Below are 5,683 nucleotides of genomic sequence, written 5' to 3'. Positions count from 1 at the left end.
ACAGTATGCACATATGCCAATTAGAGACTGACCAGTTGCAGTCCTAAACACATCGATGGGAAGATCCAAACAAACAATACTAAGTGAATTCAAACTTCACCCCATCGCACAAGCAAGTGGCTATCAGGACTCAGTGGCCGAGTGGATAACGCGATGGCGTTTGAAGCGAGTGTACTGGGTTCCAGTCCCAGAGTGAACATCAACTGTGAGATGCAGGTACATCCAGCTGACGAGTCCCAAGTAGGACGAAACTCGCGTCCTGGATTCCACTGCTAGCCACTATCCATCTCTGCTTACCATGCTTGTGAATTAAGGTATATCGAGGCAATACGCACAGTATGCACATATGCCAATTAGAGACTGACCAGTTGCAGTCCTAAACACATCGATGGGAAGATCCAAACAAACAATACTAAGTGAATTCAAACTTCACCCCATCGCACAAGCAAGTGGCTATCAGGACTCAGTGGCCGAGTGGATAACGCGATGGCGTTTGAAGCGAGTGTACTGGGTTCCAGTCCCAGAGTGAACATCAACTGTGAGATGCAGGTACATCCAGCTGACGAGTCCCAAGTAGGACGAAACTCGCGTCCTGGATTCCACTGCTAGCCACTATCCATCTCTGCTTACCATGCTTGTGAATTAAGGTATATCGAGGCAATACGCACAGTATGCACATATGCCAATTAGAGACTGACCAGTTGCAGTCCTAAACACATCGATGGGAAGATCCAAACAAACAATACTAAGTGAATTCAAACTTCACCCCATCGCACAAGCAAGTGGCTATCAGGACTCAGTGGCCGAGTGGATAACGCGATGGCGTTTGAAGCGAGTGTACTGGGTTCCAGTCCCAGAGTGAACATCAACTCTGAGATGCAGGTACATCCAGCTGACGAGTCCCAAATAGGACGAAACGCGCGTCCTGGATTCCACTGCTAGCCACTATCCATCTCTGCTTACCATGCTTTTGGATTAAAGTATATCGAGGCAATACGCACAGTATGCACATATGCCAATTAGAGTCTGACCAGTTGCAGTCCTAAACACATCGATGGGAAGATCCAAACAAACAATTTAAAGTGGATTGTTAGATTCGTTTCGTATAACGAATGCTTCAATGTTCTAATAAACAATCTATCTTATTGAGTTATACACATCTTTTGCGGTTTTTTTTCTTCGTTTCAATTTACAGTATTATTTCTTCTTGTGTTATTTATGTGGTCGCTTTTTGAATGCTACATTTGAATACCATTTCATCTGCAAATAGACCCCTTTATTTATTTCCGATGACCGTTGATCTTCTTTGATTGACACAGATGCCCCATGCATTCTGAATTCGAATAAACATCGATGTTTAGATAAGTAGGATATAGGGCACTAATCTGTACAAACGATATGTGAATTAACAACAGAAATCACTAGTTCTTATAGTGCATCGTTTTCCACTGAGTTTCAGAAATATCAGGAATCAATACTGATACTAAAGAGAAGAATTTTTCTAATAGTTTACTTTACGATCGTACAGGTTAATTCAAAATCTTCTAGATAGTTGAAAAATAAATACATTGAAAAAACATGTTCAATGTTACTATGGATAGCATTTGTTATTGATTTAATCCACTTGCCCAGATATCAAGTCGTTGTCAACCTGAAATCGACAGAAAGAATACCACTTCGTATTTATTGGAGTCAAGATCAAAATTTCTCGCAATAAACATGACACGCTAAGGAATCATTACGAAGTATTTTATAAAATCAACAACTGAACGTTTTGCTAGAAACATCACAAAAATAAAAGGTGACATGTAGAGTTTGTGATTGGCTGATTACTACACTGCTGTTGTGTTTAGAAGTATTCTAGAATTTCAAGAAAAATCTGAAGACTTATCAAATACTATAAAAAACCAATATTTTATGTACACAAATGAACTTTTATAGTAATGTGCATGTGACATACTTTGCACCTTTTCTCTCGTGTTCAATTCGCTGTGTAGATTTAGCTTTTGTGTTATCAGAATAGTTTAGGATCCGAGTATAGCGTTCAATCACCTTGAAGTATCAGTATTTGACTGAAATGAATTGCCTAGGACAGAGTTCGAATGACAATCCTAAAAGGAAGCTAATGCTTCCACACAAGGAGTTACAGGGGGAAATAAGGACGTAAATATGTATAAATTAGCACTAATAATTACAAAGGTGAATCAAGCAATTGATCAACAGATCGAAGACAATCAGAAAATGTAACAGAAAAATTAGCAAAACCACAGTGGATACTTTGTTAAAATGAAAAAAAATCAGAAACATTAGTAGAATAACTCATTCTTCATATCAACAACGATCAACGTGAACATGAAGTGAGAAACAAATTTTCAAAAACGGTTAGGTCTGAAAAGCCTTATATAAAATTCGCAATCAATATTCAACTCAGAATTCAATTAATAAATCAATGATGAGTAAACGAACTTCAAGTGCACTTGACCATCATGCTGCAGCTGAAATTCATTTCCGGAATGACCAATCAGATCACGTTCTGTGACAAGTATGGATTAATGGCAATATGAAATTTTAATCAAAATGAAGTTTTCATGAACAACTAGAATAACGTTCACGCTTTTGCTCGCATCCTGACGACGGTAAATCAAACGGTTCATTAGATTAGCTTTTTCGAATATGCGTTACACGTAAACCAAAAGTTGCTGCATCATTCTCAACAAACAGAGCGTGAAATGCACTTATCTCAAATCCGTTCTGTGTGTGAATGTCTACTGATACAAACACAAATGTTGGTTAGCAGTGAATGTTAACAACAAACCTTTAGTTATATCAGTCGGTATTGACTGGAATGAACAAAAATGTTTAACTAACAAATCGGGTTATGATGTAAAAAAATGTGGCTCAAAGTAACCAGTAGGCACATGACCAACTTCCCTTACTAAATCGCTATCACAATAATCCCTCTTTTACTATTATCGAAATGATTTTGCATTCACTCGTGCTTTACTGGATGAACTTCGATTATTACATTAAGCTTTTCGTAGATTTCCTATGCTGAAATCGGTTCAAAACCTACTTCCTTTACTGTTTACGATTTCGATCTAATATCCAGTTATGATCAGTTTAAACAAATAAAAATACCATTCAGTGCTGTTGATAAGTGTAAAGTAATCGAGAAATGGAGAGAATTACGTTCTTCAGGAGGAGAAAGTGAATAGGTGAGTTTGAGTGATCACGTCAGCTTTATGGAAAGCACAACTGGAACTCTTCAGAGTAAATTTTTGACTCTAAGTTGAGCCTATCTGTACTTGTTCTAACTAATTATGTCGAGGAAGTAAAAAAGAAACCATGCTCAATAATGTCAGATTGTTGAGGTCGGTTTGAAGAATCCTCCTTTAGCATTCCATATACTTTCACCTATATTTGTGTTGGAACAGCGAAGTCACATTGTTTGGCTTGGTGATGTAGGCTAATTAGTTGGAACATATGTCTGGATCTTACTTTTGACTAACTCCAACAATCTTATATTAGAACATGGAAAACATGTTAGAATGTAGTTGATATAACAGTTCAATCTATGAGATATAATAAAATGTATAAATTTCCAGATAAGTATGATATTCAAATTTTCTCTTTGTAATGAATGAATCGTCAATACTAAACAATACATTCATCCACAAATTACTAATTGTTCTGTAGTTTGTGTAAATTGACCACATTGTATGATCGGTTCATACAGTCAGATTGCACCGTCGTCAAATTTGTTAAATCATGATCAAACATTGATTGCGCGCCGAATAAATCTGTGTAACCTTGTGTGACAAGAAGCATCATTTTCACAAATATCCCGATAACTAAGTCTTAAGAGTTACTTCGTGCGAAACCATCCGAAGAGCTCTTATCACCTCTCATTTAATGAAGGGAACAAACATGTGATACAACATTGTTTTGAGTTGACTAGTTCAAAAATGGCTTAGGTAGTACATTTACGAGATGCATGACGACAATGAAATTCATCAACCGGGGACTTATTTCTTTGCATGTGGACGTTCTCTTGATTTAAGAACGGTTCATTTGAAGTCATTTTTCGAACGATAATGACAGTATTATGACCATTTAGAACCAGAGAAAATAAAGCAGAAGAAGACAACACGGAACAACAAATCAATAACCAACAAAATATGTCAGTCAGGTGTCATGTGACATGTGACCCAGTGAAATATATTATTTGTGCTAGATATGATTGAAACTGGTATGAGCTGACAGGGACAGTGTTGACATAAAGGTATGTGTTTTTTCACTTATTGTATTTTCTAACAATAATGGTCAAGCATTTAGGCTTCCTATAACATAAGTTGAGGATTAAGATACACTTACAGGTGACAGAATAATAATTGCATTTTCACAGAAGCCGTATGCACCAATGCAGCGAACAGAGGATGAGAGCGATTACATCTTGCAGATGGAATTTGGTTGAATACTTTACAGTCACTAAAATTTACAGGTAAAGTAATTCATATAGAGAGATAGTTTAGATTGGGTCAGGCAATTCTAACAAGGACAGCGTACGTCAAGAAACATGTAATTTTGCCTAATTGATGCCGATGGCTAAGAAAAGAATGAACGCAATAGGACAGAGTATTTTGCACCCCGTGATTTGACTGTTTATTTGTATCAAGTTGGTGGCTAATCATGACGAAACGTCGCATTTGACACTTAGACTACATTTCCTTGGTTACATTGAGAAAAGACTGATTCAAAGAAGTCAAAGCAGCATGTAATTTACGATGGATTTTAAAGCAATTCATGTTGAGAACCATTGATGAATTTTCTAGGCAGTAAATAGTTGAAGAGTTCACCAATATCAATTTTTTACGGAATCCTGCAGATAACTGGAGTAATATTTATGGGCCCATAATTGATCATGTCAACATATCTCTCGATTTGTCACGTAGTATAATATACGCATTATCTTTAGCAGTACTGCCAGGTACCTATCCTCGGGATTACCTCCTGAAGGGGTTTTTGTCTGTTAGAGAGATTTGAAAGAGAGATTTGCAAACCTTTGAGCCTTCAATAAACTGGTCATAGGCAGCACTATATTCCCACACAACCGCATTCACAAAACCATATTGAATTCATCGAACCACACTGTACAGAACCAAAAGGACCACATCTGGATCAACAAAACGTTCAGTAGGACGATGGAGGATGTGCGAACCGGGAGAAGAGCTGATATACAATCGCACCATCATTCGATAGTCGCCCAGAGGAAATTAAAACTGTTAGAAAGTTTTGAGACACAAGGAACACCATCATAAGGAATGCCTAACCGTTGGTTCACTAGATAATATTGAAGATTGAAGAAACTAGAAGACAGCAGTCAATACCAGCCGAACAATAGCAGAAAAAGCCAAGCCAAATACAAAAACGTTGGATTTACTACAAATACATTCGCTGAGATTTTACAAATATATTATTCCTATTCAAGGAATTTCATCTTTTTTGAGAATTTTCTTGAGAATGTCAGCGTGGTCGCGTGACGTAGTAGTTAATTCTCACACAGCAAATTTGAGTGATATGAATTTGAACCACATGAAGAGACGTGGTTTCTCCAGAAGTGGAGCAACACTTCAATAACCTGTAACAACCACCATGAAACCCAGCTTCACCGATTACTGTCGAC

Source organism: Schistosoma mansoni (genome assembly GCF_000237925.1).
Source record: "Schistosoma mansoni, WGS project CABG00000000 data, chromosome 1 unplaced supercontig 0122, strain Puerto Rico, whole genome shotgun sequence".
NCBI classification, from domain to species: domain Eukaryota; kingdom Metazoa; phylum Platyhelminthes; class Trematoda; order Strigeidida; family Schistosomatidae; genus Schistosoma; species Schistosoma mansoni.
The sequence above is the reverse complement of the archived record's forward strand: the minus strand, read 5'-3'. Positions refer to the sequence as shown.